This window comes from Botryllus schlosseri, chromosome 14, assembly GCF_051294905.1.
Source record: "Botryllus schlosseri isolate E-star chromosome 14, Bs_hap1, whole genome shotgun sequence".
Lineage (NCBI taxonomy): Eukaryota > Metazoa > Chordata > Ascidiacea > Stolidobranchia > Styelidae > Botryllus > Botryllus schlosseri.
Window position 1 is genome coordinate 19,515,399 of NC_137249.1, and position 21,994 is coordinate 19,537,392.

Here is a 21,994-nt window from a genome sequence, read left to right on the forward strand (position 1 = left end):
TAAAAAAAAAAGTCATATTTTCGCTCAGAGCTAAAATCACCGTTTTTCACTCCGAAATACCCGCAGGAGCTTCACTTCTGTGCTAATTTGCGGCATATCACTCGCAATTTGCTCTAAATCTTACCTAAATTTTCAAAAAAGAGGACAAAATCTCAAAAAAGAGGACAGAAGGGCGTCCTCCGAGGACACTTTCAAAAAAGTCAAAAAAGAGGACTAAAAGAGGACAAAAAGAGGACGTATGGTAAGCCTATATTAAAAGCTATAAATATAATGTGCGGTATTAGACAGAGTAAAATATAGATGACAAGAATGTACGGATCTTCTCATTCAATTTAATAACTTCGTAGTTAATGCAGATTCAACGAATTTTTAGCGGTATTTGCTTTTGTAGCAATAGCTCAGTGTATTTTTCAAGATTTAGCGACATCTAGCGATTTTTAATACCATTTTTGCGATTTGGTCCATCTCAAAGTCACTCAACTATGACATATGTCATAGTTGAGTGACTTTGGTCCATCTGGAGTCTGAACGTGGCAACTCTGGGAGCCCGGAGACGAGATGCGATATTGGTATCGGACGTCTGGTAAGATGCTAAAATGACTTGAGTCAACTTTTTCAGATGACTTAGCTCACGTTATCGTAGACGTGTAGTAATCGATCTATCACAGTGTATTTCTGTTCTATAGACTGCTTAGTGGTCACCTCAACTTGTATCATGGACAATATTGGGCACTTCTTCGTTATTCCCCATCATATTTAGAAGTGATCCCCGTGAAACCAATAAATGTTTACCCTGAACATGTGATAATTTATATACGTAAATTTTTTTTAGCAATGTGGTCAGACATGCCAATCCAACCTGGGTTTTTCCACCCAGATCTGGGTTTTTCGGGCATCACCTTCGTTTCTGGGTTTTTGTCCTGGGAATCTGGGTTTTTTCAACATCATGTTCGCCAGGTTAATTTTATGTTCGAAAATCAATTAATATTAGTTTAATTAATTTATAAGATAATGTTTAAAAATGCACGAGCTTCAGTTGTCGATTGACTGCTTGATTGCTGCATTGTAGAGGGATTTCGTTCTATTGTAACCGCAGAGTCTTGAGAAACGGTTTGCGTACTAAAATGAAACGCTGTGATGTGGATGGAGCTTTATTGCATACCAACTTCCAGCTTGCAGATAGTTATATTCATAGGGCAACTCATTGGAATTTGGAACCGTTTTCTTACAATTTGTTTCGATTCAAGACTCGGCTGCTAGTATCAATAAATCAAATAAGATCTTGTTTTTTTCACAGCTTATTAAACGTCGACTTGCAAAGTAATAATTTTATTTCACACAAGCTTTCGGGGCAACGCGCACTTATTATTTTCGTAGCAATGCGTCAAAAGGAAAATGGCATATATTTTTTCTATTATAGCATTGTTAACCGACCAAAATGTATAGTATGAACTGTTATAGTTTCAATATTAAGGGCTAAAACTTGGTTCTATGTCAATATGACTGTGAGATTCCATTTTCTCAGCTTTCGCATGGGAATTTGAGTGAAATACAGGATCTGGATTTTCAGGGTTTATTTACCGTCCACATCTGGGTTTTTCCGAAATATCCCAGTGGCATCTCTGGTTGTGGTGGGCCGGTGGGGTAGACAAATATTAGGGATGGGGTATTAGGGTCAAGTTTGGTTTTAGCATATCCTAAGAATGCTAAGATTAGGGTTGGGGAAGGAGGTATTAAGATGGGTAAGGGTCAAGGTTGGGGTTAGGATATCCTTAGGGTCGGGTGGGAGATATTAGGGTTAGGATATCCTTAGATTAGGGCTGGGGGGTGAGGAATGCAACACTCCCTCCCAACCCTAATCTTTGGCTACCCTGACCCCAAATTTAACCCTTACCCACCTATAACTCCATTCTTGGGATATCATACCATACCCCAACCTTGACCCTAATATCCCCTTTCCCCGACCCTAATTCCTTCAACCCCAACCCTAATATCTACCACCCCAACCATAATATTCCCTTCCCCAGACCCTAATATCTCCCACCCCAACTTTAACATCCGTCTCCCCAGTCCTAATCCCAACGCGAAAAACAATTTATTTTGACGTTTATAAATTTTCACATGTTCATGGGAGACATTTATCGGTTTCATGGGAATTATTTTTCGATGTGTGGGGAACAACGAAGAAGTGCCCAATATTGTATGGTTAATAATCGAACAGATATTTGGTTTATATGTTCATGTTACTCGTCAACAGTTGGATGCGTATAGGCTAAGTAGGTTATGTATCGCATGGTATCCATTTATTTTGACTTTCCGAAGTTGTGTATGTTCTCCTCAGATTCAATTGATAATTATAGACCATTAGCTTATGAACTTGACATATGTCTGACATGTTCAAGTTGTTAGTCAGTTAACAATATCCATTCACTCAGTCCTTTAATGATCTTGCAAAATGCAATATCTTGAATAATCGGTAGTTATATTATTTTATCATCCCTCATATCTTGAAGTTTCGACTCAACTCGAGTCACCATCAAAATATTGATTATAATCGAGTGATTCAACTTGACTCGAGACAGAATGTGCAATGACTCGATATGACTTAAAGTGACTTGAAGGTAGTGACTTGTTCCCAACACTGCTTAATGCGCCAAAAATGAGCTTCGATGCGGGTGTTAGCATCAACCAATTAATGGATGGACACTGGGCCCTGGACAGAAAACAAGAGCAAAATTTTTATTAAATTCAGTTAGCGTGTTTTATAGTGTCATTTCACTAGGCCAATATTTCAGGCTGAGCAAAATTGAGTACCATTGACTGATTGATTCAATTCTGAATTGAGCATTTGGGTAACACTCATGGTCACGTCAGTGAATGAAATGGAAAGTACTAATCTCAAACACCTGGCCCGTGAGAATATTTTGTGTGGCCGCGAGGGCATTATGGAATTTCAAGTATTCGATATCAGAACTTGAAGTTCACCCTACTATAAAACTATAAAAATCACTTAAATCTCAACAAACTACATTATCACATCACTTTTTAAGCTACCATGCGGCCAGACTGGAATCGGTGGTTGTTTTCGACAACATGTTGTGTGTGACAGACGGATTTCTCGCGTGATCGGAAATTTTCATCCGCATGACGGGAACATTTTTTGCTCTGATTCGATACTGACTTACTTATGAAACGACACAATGTTCTATAATAGACCTGGTATAGGCCGGACTAGGGTTAAGCCGTTGTGCAAGTGCCACGCTTGCTTGCGTTCATTGTAAAGCGCAAGCGCCTTATTTTGGATCTAAACTCTGGTATCGCTTTGTGACGTCAGGATAATCCATTAATCGGCGTGATCAGATGTAAATGCTCGCGTGACGTTGCCCGTGCCGTTGCCACCGGTTCCACTCTGGCCATGCGGTAGAAGATCAGCTATTACGTCACATTTCTAGTTCATGATGATAAAACATAACCCGTTCATGATTAGTGACTGAAATTGTGATTTGGTTTTTGTGCGACCTTTCGTAAAATTACTTGATTTCAGATTGACTGGGTGATAAAATGAAAATGAGTCGAGTTGAGTTGGGCCAAACGTTAAAATCAGAGAAGGACTTGTGCCTCGGAACGGTGACTTTGTAATCCTACTGACACAACAATCTATGAAACTGTCATGGTGAATAGTGATATATCAAAAATTCGTAGGTTGCGTTGCGTAGGGTATAATAGCTATCTAATCAGGTCAGTATGGCAACCATTGGCATTATGTAACCCCCGTGACGTATAGTTGGTTATACATGCTGGGTACTACTGTTTGTTCTCTTTATCCATGTTATATTCGGTGGCGAGTAAGGTAGTAGTACGCTCCGCGGATGCAACACCAATGAATTCATCGTCGATTGGACATTGCTATTCCAGGGGTTCTTAACCACGGTCCGTAGAACCCTTCGGGGTACGAAGCACCACATCAGGGTTCTCAACAGGGGGTCCGTGGACTCCCAGGGGTCTTCAAAGCATTTTCAGAGGGTACGCGAAACCTCTGAAGTTATAATATGATTGATAACCTAATTTGTGTGTTTTTTAAAATTAGGGTAAGCATCAGATAGTTTCGCTACATAAATGCTGAAGCACATCATTAAAATCGTCGTCTGAGATGAAATATCCGACTGTGCAAACTCATTTAAAATTGTCAAATTGCCAATAGCCTGCCAATGCAAACAAATTCCTGTTTAGAGGTGATTTGTTGGGTTTTGGAAAAATGAAATGTTGGATGTAGCATAAGGTCAAACAGGGTGACTTCGAAATGTTTTTCGGATTTGGAGTTGTCAGTTTCAGCAAATTAGAAGACAGTCGTTTGAAATAGAAATTCCTGAATTTTTTCTTGATCTGTACCAATGAAGGAATTGAAAACTCGCCACGAAATCCGTTTTCTTCGGTGATATAACTACTAAATAACTTCCAGATGAGATGCTAGATAGAAATGACTGTAGGCTGGATGTGATCTGTTCATTAAAAACTCACACCAAAAGCTGTCGTCGGAAGCGTTACGTGTTAATATTACATTCACCACCACCTTTGTAGAAATGGGATTTTCGGCACTTGTTCATATCAAATCGAAGACGCGTATTTCCAAGACAATTGATACAGCTGCAAAATTTGCTTCGAAATAACATAAGTCTATTTGAAAGTGCTATTCTCAAGAAAATTCATTTTGTGGCTGAGTCAATCCATGTCAGTTCTTCTGGCCACTGTAACCACTACCTGGGAATTTTATGAAAATTGGTATGCTTACAGAACTTTATTTTCTTATTTGAGAAAAGTAAATATTATCAAAATCGGTCGAATAGAAGATATGGCCATCCAAAAATTGCTGTTTTTGTAATCGCTCAAGCGGAAAAAATGCCAAAAATTTAGACATGTCATTTAAATTTGCCATATTTTGGTCAAATTTAGGGTGTTGAGGGTGATACTTTCAAACTTGGTCATTTGCACCCTACTTCATACTTATACCCCTTGCTCGACACCTGAGATTGCATAGCTTGACTTGTGACCCCATGATTTTGTTCGCACTTTCAGAAATCACTCACGCGTGACGGCATTTTCAATTGCAAATATCTCTTGCTGACCAGGTGGTAGCACCAAGTTTGACGTGTCATTGGAAAGCTCATGTAAAGGACTTTTGAAATAAACAATAATACTAGTGGGGAATTAATCGAAACAATCGAAAAATTTGTTGTAAAACAGTCTTTAAAAAGTTGTCACGTTTTTGAAAATTTTTACTATTATACATTCATAACAGGCTGCAAGCCTATTGATTAAGTCTTGTATTTCTAGTATAGGTTCCGTTTTTGAAGCTGGTTGTCACAAAAAGGTTTTCCACTACCAAAAACAAAAATTAAAAATAGATCATATTTTATCAATTGAAAATTGGATATGTCAAAAGAAAAATTTCATCTCAATGTTAAAGCAAAGCTTGTCAAAGTTTTCAAGGTGATGAGATGCCAAAATTAGTGGAGACGGCAGACGGATAAAGTGAAAAATTATAATGAAGCAACTTTCAAAAATATAATATAAAAAGAAAAATCAATAAGAGTAATTCCCTGTCAACATGTAAATATTTTTTAAATCCGTCTCCACACCCTCTCAGATTTTTCTCTAAATTTATATACAACTAAAGTATCTAGTTCTGAGTACAACAAAATTTATTTCGGACAATTTCGTTGAACGGCTCTTGAGTTATTGCAGTTTGAAAAATGATGATTTTGTGATTACTCAACCATGAAATTTGGCAACACAAAACCTGTGTATGATTGTAACTGATATAGCTCAGAGGTTACGTAGAGTAAAGGTTTGAATGTTATTTAGCAATAATTGTTGGTGCATGTTCTTCACTTACCACGAATTTCCCCGCTGCACAGTATTGGGTCAAGGTTCAAAACGCGATTTCAAAATTGACATATGTTAAAATCGGTGATGCATAACGATATTTTTCAACTCATCTGGTGCAATTCTATTTAAACCAAAATTCACAAGCAAGGTGTCATTTGAAAGCTGTTTCCAACTAGAATGCACGAAACTTAGTTTTATTATTGATATTTGACAGCAACATGGTTAAAAATATAATTTGGTGCATAACGCAAAATAGGTCATTTTTTAATTAATTTTAATTATATTAATTCAGTGATTAGTGATTTTGCCATTATTCTACTCCTTGTATGATAATGTGTTTCAGTGGATAATTATTGCCATGCTCAGAGAGTACTTTTATTTATTGCATGTGCATTATTCTTGCAAGGGTGCTTCTGGGTTTACCGACTATCAGTAATTCGAGTCAACATCCAAATAATATTTCAATTCGTCTTCACACCCTCTCAGATTTCTCTGCAATATTATGTACAACTGAAGTACCCAATTCTGAGTAGAATAGAATTTATTTAATATAACTTTATTGATCGGTTCTTGAGCAATTGTAGTATGAAGAATGAAATTTGCGTATAATTATAACTGCTAAAATCGTTACTTATACAGGCTGCAGGTAGTAATGCTGGTAAGCAATGATTGGTGGTACATGTTCTTCACCCACTAGGAATTCCCCTCTGCATTACAGAATCAAGGTTCAAATCTTGATTTGAAAATTGACATACCAGTATATTAAAATCAGTGATGCGTGACGATATTTTTGTACTTTCTGGCACGACTCTATCTAACTCAAAATTCATAAGTAAGGTGTCATGTGAAAGCTGTTATCAATTAAAATCCATCAGAATTGTTTATGAATTGAATATAAGACAGGAACAAGGTTAAAAATATACTTTGACACTTTATGCAGAACAGGTCATGCACTATTTAGAGCGCATCTTTTCAATGAAGTTTTAGACAAGTGGCAGTCAAATATCACATGTAATACCAATTCAGCAACGTTCTACTCTTTCCAAGCTTCCATTTGACACCTTACTCGAAAAAATCGGTTTAAATAGAATTACGCTAGGCAGAGTTGCAAATTTGTTACGCATGGCTGATTTTGAAAACATGATGACTTTGAATTGACATTTAACCCCTAACCCCCATTAGTAAAGTTAAAAATTTAGGTCTATCACAATAAGCATATACCAAAATATCTTACTACAGAAATTTAAGTCTGCCCGGCAGCAATTTGATCACTATAATGTTAATTACAATTAGACACAGGTTCCAAGCGGTATAGCGTCACGGCCGAGTGAGCACAAAATGTCATTTTTCAAATTGCGATAACTCTGTAACGAATTGTCCGATTTTCTTGAAACAAAGTTTGTTATGCACCAAATTTAATGCCTGATCGATGTGAAAATTTTCAATTTGATCTGAAATGGTGTGGAGACGGGCGTTTGCATGTTGAGAGGGAATTACTCATAACCCAAATTCATCAAGAGCTCAAATCATTCGAGTCCTAACAATGGCTCCATAAAATCCTTGAAATGTTTGAGCAAATGAAAGGTTGATGAGAGATGCCAAACGGCAAGAAAAAGGAAAGTAACTTTCAGAAGAAACTAGGAACTAACATGCGTATAACATGTTTCAATCTAAATTCTCATCTTACACACTCATAAAACAAACTCTGTAGAATACCTAATTTTACTTTTATTCTATCTGCCAATTGTTTTGTATGGAGGGTAGTCGGTATAATTCAAACAGATAATTGCTCACATAGAATGTGTTGACTTAAATTTTAAAAAGATTTTTAAAAACGTAAGGGAATTTTGCTGCACAGTTTGAGTTGAATACACAATACTTCACCGATGTTACTTGAGCCATTGTTAGGACTCGAATTTTTGGAGATCTTGTTGAATTTGAGTTACAGTACTTCTTTTTCTTCTTTTTTTCCAAACCTGCTTCATTTCTATTTTTCACTTTATCTGGCTCTACTAATTCAACTTGAAATACCCTGACAACTTTGCTTTACATTTGAGATTTATTTTTTAATTTTTTGCCTTGTCCCATTTTGAATTAATATAATATTAATACATTTTGAATTATTGATGATATCTGCTTTTGGTAATGGAAAAACTTTTTTTGACAACCAGCTTCCAAAACAGAACTTATTTTACGAATATTCATGCTACAAATATAAGACTGACACCTGTTATGTTGAGTAAAATTGCAACAATTTTCAAAAACTCAACAATTTTTTCAAGACTGTTTCACAGCGAATGTTTTAAATGTTTCGATTAATTCCCCACTAATATTATTGTTGATTTCAAAAGTCCTTTACAAGAGCTTTCCAACGACACCTCACACTTGGTGATACCACCTGGTCAGCAAGAGATATTTGAAATTGAAAATGTCATCACGCGTGAGTGATTTCTGAAGGTACAAACAAAATCATGGGGTCACAGGTCAAACTATGCGACCCCATGTGCCAAAAAAACGGGTAAGAGAATGAAGTAGGATGTGAATGGCCAAGTATGAAATTATCACCTGTAATACCCTTAATTTGACGTAAATATGGCAAATTCAAATTACATGTATAAATTTTATACATTTTTTCCGCTTGAGCGATTACAAAAACAGCAATTTTTGAACGGCTATATCTTCGACTCTAGTTGACCGATTTTGATGAAATTTGTTCTTCATAAATCAGAAAATGGAGTTTTCTAAGCATGCCAATTTTCATGAAAAACTGAAAAATTGGTTACATTTTTTCGTTTTCCAGGTGAACTCGACATGGAGTTATTCGGCTGTTTATCACTAGCCTACAATTAATATGTATCTGAACAAGACAGATGATGGCTGGACGATAATTGAGCTAATTTTGAACGAAAACTTGAGGGGGTCCGCAAGGGTCCATGACCGTCCATACGGTGTCCGTAAAGACAAAAAGGTTGAGAACCACTGGTCTACGAACAATTTTGTGGAAATGGGCTTCCTGATTTTAATATAGTTACCATCAGATATTGTGTTCAAAATGAACAGGGACTACGAGAAATCTTATTGGAAACATGAGGGCCTGAGGGGTATAATCGCTAAAGTTAAGAAACAAGGCTATTACTATGGCTCAATAATGATTATATTCAAGTTGTTATTGACATGTTCCAATACTAATAAAAAGCAAAATCTAACGCTTATTTAATTTGACTGTGGCAAGGACAGTACCAATAGCCTACTTATCACGACTATATCAAAACCCGGATTAGGCTACACCGCGCATATGCTCTGATATCAGATCAATCTTCAGTAGATTATAAAATATTCTAGGCCGACATAAAATTGTGACACGTCAAAGGTCCACTAGCTGCAATATTATAACCCGATAGTTAGACAATGTCATGATGCATGCTCTCGCATGATGTCTATAACTCATTATTTTAACTAACTTTGTCCGGCACAAAAACAATTTTATTGAACTATTTGAAAATGTGACTTTTTTCCGTGTCAAGCGTGAATAGTAATTAAGTAAATCACATTTTCACGATGTTTGTGGAATGCCTGGCTGCAAGCTCGGCCGTCAAATAAGGCATACTTGGAAATTATACACAAAATTTCGGTTTTGACAACTGATTTTAGCTAATTTTGGGGCGCTGAATCCAAAAATGACCTCAAATTTTCTCATTCACATCACGTTTTCGAGCTATGAATTATCTGTAATTTTTTTAAATCAATTTTTGACCCCATCTGTTATCAAAACAGGGAATTCTGATGCAATAAGCACTGTTTTACCAGCAAGCACATTTATCGCGAGTACATTTGAGTTTAAGACCTGCGTCGTACATTGATCATGAAAAACATGTCATTTCCACTAACGTGTGTACTGTGTATCTTTGCACTACATGTTTCGTATGCCACAATACCAATCAAGGCTTACAGCCTTCCATCCTAGAACATATAGTCTAAAGTTTAGACTCTAAACTATTTTCAAGGATAGATTCTCTTTGTGGCAAGGACCGTATAATTTCAGGATTTGAAAAAAATATCTCTTACTACCAGACTCAAATCATTGAAAAACTACTCTATTCAGATTCATGTATTTAAATCATGTGCCCCTGCCCAGCCCTACCAATATGGGAATTCTGAAAACATATTATCCGATCAAGTTGGTTGCTCTGCAACAAGTGGGACGAGGCAGTACATATGGTCCAAGAGGTACGAGAAGGCAAAAAGGTTGGGAACCCATGCGATAGACTGTGTGATAAGATTACCTCACCATAGGTTTGTCAGGGGTTCTTTTAAGTCTTGAAATCCAGATGATATCCAGGAGTTGAGCACCACAAAAGATTCCTTTAAGTGAGACTGTAGTGAAATAAATTTAATCTCGGCATTCGAATATACATTATATTGTGTTTTTTCTAAAATCGTAAACCAGACCCGGGTCGTAGGATATCATCGCTCTGAAATCTGAGTAGCTTATGTCATTTTAAATGTCTTGAGAAAATCAAGTTTCTGTAACACAATCATGGTCAAGATATGGCAGGCAGAAAATGTACAATGAGCTGTTTTGGTATTTGGCTGTATCAAGTTCTTGGACTAACTTTATTTAGTAAGTTACTGAGTTAGATCTGGCTGGCAGTTGGACCAATATATCCATCCAGGAGCAATCCATCACAGAGACTGGAAATCCAGTATTAAGTGTGATCGCGACATTTGCTGTCAAAAGTGCACCGCAATTGCAATCAAGGACAGACTACAGTGCATCACGCCTAGCTCCGAATACTAGATTTCGATAACGGCATCATCCTGACGAGACCGTGATGGAGGAGGATATGCCAACGGAGCGTCAAATGCAGGCCGCCCGTGATGTGGTCAATGATTTAATTGCTGGTCGCGTTAAGCCTGTGGTTATACCAGCTTGTCTTCAGAAGTTCTTGGCTGATGTGAAATTTGTGCATGGCAAGATTGCTGTTCCTCTTACGGGTTCGGAGCCAGTATTTGTAAGCAGTGTTGACGAGTCCTGGCGAGCAGTATACAAAGAGATTTTTGACATAAAAAAGGAGCTGGATACTCTGCGCACATCTCGTAGCTTTATCGGCACGAGCCAAACCGAACAGGGGAGTGCAAGCTCAGACATCGTTGCACGACTGAAACATGCAAATCGCCGACATGCAGCACTATGCATTCTCGTGCTAGAGAAGCTAATGGGCCGGGCGATATGCGAACATATTCCACTTGGTGAGAATAATGACATGCAATACGATATGTCCGTGGATGGGGGACAACTATTCCTTGGAGCTTTCTGCCTCGCTATGCTCACGGTAAAGCGAGATAACCTCAATGCCGCAAAAGGCGAGGAAAGCCCTGATGTCCAGAGAGTAATCGGATGGTTGAAATCAGCTCGACAAATGGCCGAGTCTGAGTTGAAATCAAAGATTCGACATTACTCACATCAAGAAGTATCAGCCGCCGTTGATATGATAAAAGAGCATGCCTTGAAATATATACGTGGAAAGGGTTTGCTAGGCCTTCTGGCAATCCCAACTGAAGTGACTAGCCCGATTGGTGACATTGTGCGGGCCCAGGCACAGGTCCTAATGAGAAACAAAGGGATGAGGAGATGTAACATAATGTATGGGATCTGTCTTAAGCCTGGCTGTTTGGCGTATATCAACTCGATTTATGAGGCGATCAAAAGGTTTAAGTCTGCATATGATGCTCTAGTTTATCGTTTTGGCAAGGATGTCTTTGCCCTCATGTTCGCTATTGAACCCTCGGAATTTTCTACCTTGAAGCCCTCAGGCTTTCCTGCTCTTAATGAGGCCGCATATATCATGGAAGAAAGGAATAAGGCTAAGGTACTGGCCTTGCATAGGTTCCGAGGGATAGCCAACTTGAAGTTGGGCAATGAGCCGATGCGATATCTGAGAAGAGACGTGGAGGAAGCATTGGATAGATCCGGTTCAAATGTATTCTCACTGGAGAAGCATGATGATATCCGTGACCAATTTGATTGGTTATCGAACCCATATCTGAAAGGAACGAAGAGGACCATGAGATTAATTGCACATATGCGAGCTGGGTTATCAACCGAACGATCTCGAAAGCGAAAAAGGGATGAAAACGCATCGGACTCTGAAGAGCTGCAGAAACATACATGAGGAATGCTCGATTACTTGCAGCTTGTAGCGTTATGAGTTTCTGGTACAAACCGGATATATAACTTTACAATTTTCAATCATGTTTTCTTGCATTTCCGGTTGTTTTTTTGATAAAATATCCGTTCGTTCAGAAACGCCACAAGATTGCTATAAAATGAAAAGACAGTCTGAGGTTGTTGAACTATACTGATCGTGCTACAGGAGGATTTTGAAGTGGGCCACAGAGCTTTTTGAAAAGTTCGGCGTTAGTCCTGATACTGTTGCTATGTTGTGTGATGTTCTTACAGTCATCGCAATCACAGAGTCCTCACTACAAAAAGGATCGTATCCAGGGTACGGGTTTTGGGGGTCGGATTTGGATCCCATTCCATTTCCAACTCGAAAATCCGTCCTCTTGAAATACCGATTCTATCTCCAATATTTCTTCGCTCATATTTGCTATTCGGTAATTCGTATATCATCAGCTATTATGTAGTGCGTGTTTTCTGGTTAGTTAGTTGTGAATTTTTAAAGGTGGTGGTTCTAGTTACGAGTTTTGAAAAATGAGTGGAGAGAGAGTGATCAGATTTATTTTCACCTCCACCAACGAGATGCTTTGACGATGTAGATGCGGTACGACCTATTTAAGTAAGGTAATCTTGACTACAGCACCCTTTTCTCCCTAATCTATCCGTGGATGCTGAGCGCCTAGCGTAGATACCAGTTTTCGAGTATTTGGTCTGACCCCGTCGGGGGTTAAACACACGACCTACAGACGAAGATGCCGGACGCATCACCATTACGGTCTCTTGCTTGGCAGTTTTTACAAGTCTGGTGACGAGTGAACCAGGCTAACGATAACGAGGTGAAACTTATTATCTAACTGGGAACCGATATAATGGTAAACATGCAGTGCAGGACTGTAACTACCAAACCCTCTGATTGGAGGGGCGAAAATCATTTCGTAAATCAACAAAGTAGAGTTCGTGAATTTTATATGCGTAGGCTACCCATACCGCCCAGAATGTCTTCTAAATCGAGGGGTCACCAACACGCGACCTGATTTGAAATTTGGGAAGAACGCTTAGTAAAGCATTTTGAAACGCTAAAATTGATTTCAGTTTGAACATATAAAATTGTTGTTGTTCAAAGTAAGCTATTCTCCGGTGCCCAATATCACCAGTTGTCACGGCTTCGACGATGGTATAATATCATTACATGGAGTGCAATGCCCACCATTGCCAAGTCCGAGGCGCTTAGAAAACGACTTCGGGTCCCCAAAACACCAAGAATTACGAGGAGATAGTTTTCATCAAGTGGGCTACCGTGTCTAGCCAATCCCAATATCGATTCTTTAGTCCAGGGGTGGCCAACCACGCGGTTCAATCCCACTTGATTTTCGATTTTAATATAATAGTGTCCTATTGTAATATGAGCCCCACAGTACAGATGCAAACATCAGAGGAAAATGATGCGCACCAGAAAAGATACAAATATCAATTTACAATCGTGTTCTCGTCGTGAAGAAAATTTGTTTCTGATGGGCATACGTTTGGGCTAATTCAATGTCTTTCCACCGACAACCCTGATGGGAGGTCAAGAAATAACAACCTGCAACAAAGGAGCCGAATGGCAATTGGCCAACGCAAAGATGAAGCACCGCAATAATAACTTCCCTAAATTTTCGGAGACTCCCCCTGCATCAACTCTACCGATGAATCTGATGACATGAGCTGAGAAAGGATAAATATTTTCTAGTAATATGTGAAACTATACTAATATTAATGACATAATTTACTCATGGACATGAAAAAATTTTCGCGTATCGCGCGACTGCAAATCGAATCACAGTGGCTATTCATACCATGACTAATGACTATTCACGATTTCGGTGCGCATGGTAAGCTGATGTGAGTGTAAGGAGTTCACTGGCATTGGGCATGGACACTGGACAGTATAATGTGGGTATTTGGCCTCCAGTTAGTTCATTACGACTGCATGCCATAGAATACAGCCGTACGCTACATAAGTAATCAAAATGTGGATAGCAAAAAGGTTGGTCACCCCTGCTTTAGTTGCTGAAGAGTGTTGTCAGGTATCTTGCGAAGCTCATAGATCCAAATAGAATGAAAGTGATGATCATAATATTTTTTGTTGTATTTGTATCTCTTCAATAAAATATAATTCCTTTGTGGTAACTATGGCCGCCGTCCATATTAGCGAGCACAGTCTTGTACGGACGCAGAGTTATCAAAACGCTGTTGTTAAACTGCGTTGCTTATTTTCATCTCGATATTAAATTCATGCGGCCCCCGGCCTCTACGAATTTTAAAAAGTGGCCCGCGACCCCTGGTCTAAATACTCAATACATGAAAATGAAATGAACAACCTAAATCAGTGGTTCTTAACCTTTTTTCCTGGAGCGCCCGTTTTCAAGAATTGCCTAATAGGTCTGGCGCCCGCTCCATATTTTAAGAACGGTAGTCAAAAGGGTTAAGAGTTCAAAGTCCGGTCGGTCTTTTCGGGTTGGTACTTCGCTATCGGAAATAGCTGGAATCGCGCCCGACCCAGCAAACACATAATTGCCTATGGCTATCCAAGCAGTGTCCGAGTGTCCCAGTGTCCGGTTGGACAGACGTGGGCTAATACGTGGCTATCCACGTTCGAAAATGTGCGGTTCGGATATCCTAGGACATACATACAGAAAAACATTTCGGATAGTCCACTAAAAGTCCTAATTCAATTTTCAATGGATATCATAATCTAACAGTGTGCGGATATTTCCATGTTGTATCAGCTAAAAAGTCAACCACTCAAGTTCTTGCTGATAAGGGCACATATTTCATCCTTTCAAAATATTTCTCGAGTACAGTTCGAAAGAAAATCGCACATTTACACACCGATATTCGGGATAGTCCACTGAAAGTGCGAATCAGAATTCCAATGGATATGATATTCGGACAGTGTGAGGATAGCTCCATTTTGTTTCAGCTATAAAGTCAATCTCTCATTAACTCCCGACGCTGATATGCACAAATTGCACATATTTCAGTATTTCAAAATATTTCAAGAGAATTTCAAGGAAAATCGTCACTGGACGTGATTCTTCATAGCGACGTCACGTAACCGGATTATGCTTGCTGGCATTGAACGGTCAATATTCACTATCGAGCCTACTTTTCAAGCTTTTAAACTTTGTCATTTCTGTGTCCTTTTAGCTGTCGTGTTACTGTTTGTTCCTGCGGTGAACATTCGCAATTCCGAAAGATGTTACGAACTTTTTGCGTGCGTCATGCCGTGAGATGTTTAGCGTTTTTCACTTGAATGCACTCAGTGGGTCGGCAGAAATGGCGACTGCGCACAGTGAATCTGACTTGATCGCCATATAATTGACAAGGATTATATGCTGGTATATTGAATAGTTAATGGTATACTCTATTATCGACTTCGATAATGGTACATTCTCTTTCGTACTTTTATTTCGAGCATGTAATAAACTTTACAATTTTTGTACCGCATAATGTTTTACCGATGTTAGCCCGCTTAATACCACTCAACGATTGAAGAGCTTTCCTAGTGCGTCGCGCGGCGCCATGCGTGAAGTGAATGAGATCATTAGCCTTTTTCATCGATATGCGCAGTGGCGGATTGCGCAGCGAGCCCAGTTCACGTGATTCAAATTTTCGTCTGGGAAGTTTGAACTGTGATTCTGTGAAGTGAATTGCTGTCAGCGGCGAGAAGCATTTTCGACATTTGCTGTGTGCCACTTAGCTCGGTGATTACTTAACCATAACCACTCGTTGTGGCAGTGTAGTCAGTCATGATACGGTCAGAAGTCAGAAGTGGCGTATGTGCAGAACAAAAATGCGCTTGGTTATTGAATCCCTATAGTGAAGAGCTATGACGGATGTTCGGCAGGCCTATTATTGTTTAGAGTTGATACTGTTATAGTACGTCCTTTTATTGTAACCAAACCTGATTTCTTGATCAACATAAGGTAAGAGTTACTGTTTTGTGATTTATGACTGGAAGTGGAGTGGAAGGTAACATTTGACAGGATTTGACTGACCGCAAGAAGCTATCAGAATTTCTGAATTAGACCCGTAACCCAAATTGAGTGATAGACCTCCCTACTCAAGAGTCGTGGTTGCTGGTATTTCAATCATGATATTAATGCTTGGCTTCCAAATTGTATTATTGAAGTACCGATATTCAATTCTACCCAGCCCTATATCTATATATATATATATATGGTTACCGTATGAGTACTATATTGCAATATACTAACTTGGATAGCTCGGCATCGGATGCGGGGAAAGAACGATGGATACGAAGATCCAAATATGATTCCGATTCAAGGTCTGATTCGGGTGGTCACGAAAAGATTCAAAGAAAACGCACATGTTCCACTGATACCAGTGATACGGATCTTGCTGAAGCTCAAGCAAAACAGTTCGAAAAGAAATCTCAGCACCTTGAAGAGAAGTGAAGGAGGCAATCTGCCAGTAATGTCATGATTTTACTGACAGTGCATCACCAATTCACCAAATGCAGGTTAGAGCTTAATTCCTCCATGTGGTATCAAAACAGCAAGAAATCTGCAGTTATGACCGTTTGATTTGTAAAAAGATTATTTAACTCTTATATATAGTCTAAAGCTGAGCTGAGTATATAGAGTAGAACTGAGTACCGTATGTAAGTTATGAATTATTTGAAATTTTTTATGCTCATGCAATGATGACTGTAGAAACTTCCAATTTGAAAACTCAACGGTAATGCTAGAGCTGGCAACCAGAACGCACAATTTAATTACACGGGTCTCAATCGAGAGTTACTTTCGCACTGACTCCGATAAGACAAATGAAAATCTGGTCCGGGCACTGGAACGCCCTCAAAGGGCCAAAGTCGGTATTGTTCCTATCAATGGTATCGTCGGTAGACAATGACCGTTCAATGTCTCTTACTGATTATGACATCATTGAGCACCTTGGCGAAGTCGTGTGCCGTGTTCCCCGTGATTCTCAGAGTATAGCGCGCCGTATCAATCGCTGTAACGCGAATAAGTGGTAATGTGAATAGTTTGTGTATTTTGCGTCGTCGCGCATTCAAAAATTTGGATAAATACAAATTATAGCACAAAAGCCTACACATATATCGTAGAATTTACTATCAACGCGTATTTCTTAGTACGCAACAGGCCGATCTACGAAACAGTTTGTTCCATTCGGTACAGCGGTTCATGAATTTCATTGTAATATAGATTCAGCACGACTTCGCCAAGGCGCTCAATGATGTCACAATCAGTTCGAGACATTTGATTTGTCATTGTCTACTGCCGCTAAAGCAATGGCGATTTCGGACTTTGAAGGCAATTTTCGGGGGGTTTTAGTGCCCGGACCAGATTTTAATTTATATTTTCTGAATCAGTGCGAAAGTAGCTTTATATTGAGACCTGTTTTATTCAATTTTGCGCTCTGTTCGCCAGCTATAAGATTACCATTATTTGACTGCGTTTAATCAACCCATGCCTGTTATTGTGTGTTTGAGGTGCCACTGACTGTTATTTATCTGTTCAGATACGTTGTCTCAGCAAGTAGCCCATCCTAGAGAGAGTCGTCTAGGTTCATTCTGCTGGGAATTTCCTACTGGAAATGGTGAGTATATAGTATATTGATTTGATTAGCGCGGAGTTTTCCAATAGAGTGGTAACTGATAAAGTTGAGCAGAACTGGGAAGAAAGCTTTTTGTGCACTGAGTTTATGCAAGACATTATATATCGTAGGTTGAACTAGTTTGTCGTCTCTATGAATTGTTAACTATAATCTTCCTGTTTAGGTGCTTGTTGCAATATTCCTACGACTGTTCCGGAAAAGGACTACGAGATTGCAGTCAGATCTATGTTGCGCCATGCACCATCCAAAAACAGAAATCAGCAATACGAGGTAGATGCAATATTGATTGTCTAAATATATCGCGCAGAGGGGATAATGGTTATATTGCGTAATCATAGGCGCCGACTTTTATTTCTACATAGGGTGACCAGATGAAACAAGGGAGGGGTTTGAAATTTCTTTAAGTTTACCAAGTTAGCATCATTTATTACGGTTAAGTACATGTATCCTCTGATGTTTCAGTATTAGCGCTAATCAATTATGTTCGTTCGCGTCTGTTCGTGGCCAATTGCGCAGATTCAGGTTTATTCAATTTGACGCTGTCAGTCTTAAACCAGTACAACATAACAATCAAATGAGTAGAGATACCACGCAAATCATATGATGCCTGTAGCAGACGCTATAGTTTAGGCCAGCGATGTTATCACACGCGCCAGTCCTGCTGTAGACTCGATAGTTCAGGCTGGTAACGATATCAGGCATAGCCTGGCGCACATGATATTTCATGCCAGCGATTATAGCATGCAGGCGTGCATGCGGACGCGTTGAATCAAACCAGCGCCGATAGCTCATATCAGATGTCAATGACCCAATATTGCACACAAATGATTCTCGCTAATTTGCAGTACGCAGCACCGATGATACGAATTATCAAATTGACATTTCGAAAGGACGGTATTTAGAGTTTTAAGTGGGGAACTCCATGGCTATGCGCGTAAGGTTTTTAATACTAATGACACACTGTTTAATATCAGCCCAGAGCCTACGTAGGCCCCGATCAGCCAGTCGAATTTGATCGCGAAATGGTGTTATATTTATCCATGTGTTGTTGCAGCAAGAGCAATATGGCCGCATACCGCGACCTTATCAATAGAAATACAAACCTAATGGTTTCAAATTCGATCTGCGATATGGTTGAGCTCGAGTCCGTCCAGCAATGAAGCTTATTGTATTGGAAAATAAATAGTTCCCATTCAAACTAATCGAATAAATTCAGAATTTACGCCACAGAAAACCTTGTGTTGCATCACTATTTGACAACGTAATTCAACGCCATGCACTGCACAATGCGCAGTATTATCAACGAATCAAACACCAACAGGTGACATCGAGGGAATACGAGTGTATAAACCAGACAAGAATAAGTACCCTACAGATGATAGCAAACGAGAAAGCACGCATCCGAGGCTTACGATACGAATATTGTAGGCCTTGCCTGGCGCATCTAATCCGTAATTCCCAAAATTGAATTCAGCACAATTGGTTGGAACCTAGTCTAACAACACGACAATTGCATGTCGAAAACCCGGATTACAATTTATTGGGGCGTTTCAAGCATTAGTTTGTCGCCGCCTAGGAAGCTGCGTATTCAATTATTTGCGCGTGAATCGGTTAATGGTAAATAGTTGGCATTTACGCGATATCACGGACTCGCTCATTGACAGCGCTGATGTCGTATTGAAATGACCAGACAATAGAGACATACGAAAATTTGAAATCGCAGACGGCGGGCGTTTCAGCATATTGTATGGGGTGCCCCCCCCCCCCCGTAACTCGGCGCCCATGACCATACTCATATATTTACCCGTTGTTTTGCCTACGTGTCAGTTTTTTTTTCGTTTTCGTGGTCGTTAATTTTAGTGTGAAAAGTAGTTTATTTGCAAAGTATATCACCATTACTTGAACGTGTCTATTAGCTATTTCAATGAAGTCTACTAATTTCCAGCTAATCCGTGTCATATCTTTTACTCGTCAACTGGCGATGTTTTCATCCAAACTCTACCATAGGCCCCTGTAAAGATGGAAATGAGTGGAAAAAAGCATCCCTACATCTTAGGCATTTTTGATCATGTCGGAGTGGTGAAATTTCCCACCGTAAAGACTATTATTTGGAAAATGATGGAATTTTCGAATTGGATGACCTCAGCATCTACTGGTTGAAATGAGTCAAATTTGTTGTGCAAGGTATTTTAGGTAACCTAATGATTTGCCAGTTGAGCCAATCAAATTTGAAAAAAGTTTTTTTTGAGCACCCTTAGTGTCCACTGTTCTATAATGGTCATAAATTTTAATATTCATGATTTGTACGTTAATGCATAGTATGCTGTACTTTGTCAGTGCTTGAATGTATTTTGCAAGGCTTTCGGAGTTGGTAGCATTTTGAAGGATTGTTTCGTGTTCGCTTGTAATGATTTTCTTGCTAATTATTTTAGGACAAGAATGCAGAACAAGTCCATATCCTGTCTCAGCCTTAAGCAGACGATGACGAAGAAGAGGATGCTGTATAAAGTCATTCCCCTCCTACCAACTTTTGACCTCGTTGCAAGTTAAACCTGTATGAAGATTGAAGATATTTCCAGCTAGAGAGATTGTTGATTGCAAGTGTGCATTGCTTGCTGTGGAATTTTTTACAAGTTACAGTTGAATTTGCTGATTATTATTTTCATCTGCTCTAGACGATCAAAAAGGGGTGAAGGTTAGTCATCCTTGCTGCTCAAGTAAAGGTGGATGTAAAATTGTGACTACTTGAGTACTTTCCAAAAGTAGAACGAGTCGCACACTTGCAGGTTACTGCAGCTGGTAGAGGCCGCTTTCAAAATTGCAGGATGTACCATCGCGAAAAATATATAATGGCACTCCAATTATAGTGCGATTTCTAAATTGCATTCCTTATTACTACATTATAGGGGCTATCTAACTGTTAATGTCTTAGAAAGGTAAGTAGAAGTAGTCACAAAAACATGCAGTGAAAGTAGAAAAAACTTGAGTAGAAGTGCTTTGTTTGTTATACTGCATCTTGAACAATGTGTGACAGATCTGCACATAGAGGATGTCGGAACGACCGATTGACCAGAGTAAAACATCCTATTTTTCTTGTATCTCTATTCGTATTACCTCTTCACCTTGAATAGTTGCCATCTTAAATGTTAATGTCAGGTCTTTCCCTAATGTGCATGATTTTTACTGTCATTGAAGAACTTCAACCTGCCACTTTTTGAATTTTTTTACCGTCTCATTTCTAATGTATTCTCATATTGTGAACGTAATTTTTCAACTTGATTTGACAGTTGTTGCTTTGACTCGATGCTGACTTCTTTTACTTCACTGCAATTTTTAATGTATCACTATGTCTTCTTGCATAATGATTTTCAAAACTTGCCAACCTCTGTATTTCTGATACATTTGTGTATGCGCAATTGTGCATGTGTAATGCGGTGCGTGTCTTCTAATTGCTTCGCCAGGTAATTGCTTCGACCTATCATAATTTTTCAACACTTGCCCATGTGTCGTATTCTGTAATCCTATCAGTGTGAACTGTGCATGCTTCTTTACCTTGATTGATTGACAGTTGTTGCTTTGACTCAATGCTGTGCTGTGCTTCACTTTGCTGCAGTTTTTATTATTGCCTATAATGATTTTCAAAACTTGCCAACCTCTGGTATTTCTGATATAGTTGTGTATGTGTAATGCGGTGCGTGTCTTGTTTTCATTCTCATTGACGAAATTCAAGGTAATTGCTTCGAACTTTCTTTAATTTTTCAACACTAGCCCATGTGTGGTATTCTTCTCAGTGTACATACTTCGTAGTCATCTTATTTTTTGCCTGATTGATCGACTGCTTGTGATATTTTCAAGTCCACCTGCATCTTTATGGCATCTCTTTAACTTGAGTGAATGATTGATTTTGACGTGATTTACAGCAGTTGTTAATTTTACTTGTTGATGCTTTTTATTGTTGAAAATTTGATAATATAAGCTTTTTGCCTCAAAATCAATCTTGTGTAAGTATATTTCTGCGTCGCCTAACCTGTGGTATAAGGGAATATGCAGGTCCAGGAGCTAGCTATAGCTAGCTAGTGTTCGGAGGGTTGATCAGTGGATAGTCTATGGATATCAGTCTCAACCAGACTTTGTCCCTACAGTGGCCAGGAAATGACTTGATGGGATGATAAATGGACGAGCACTGGATGACACCAAGATTCGACATTCTCGGTGCGACCGGATGACACTAGGATGAATCTGGGCCAAATGACAAGTTATCCGACGGATATCCGTTTGCCGTAA

At 39.1% G+C, this 21,994-nt stretch overlaps 1 long non-coding RNA gene across 1 annotated transcript; it reads left to right on the forward strand.

The window, feature by feature from the left end:
• Positions 1-15,605: 15,605 nt before the first annotated feature.
• LOC145454958 (uncharacterized) lies at positions 15,606-21,705 on the forward strand. The gene is made up of 4 exons (XR_013920258.1): positions 15,606-16,592; positions 17,615-17,692; positions 17,874-17,980; positions 20,143-21,705. It is a non-coding gene; the product is annotated as an uncharacterized LOC145454958 (long non-coding RNA).
• The last annotated feature ends 289 nt before the right edge of the window (positions 21,706-21,994 follow it).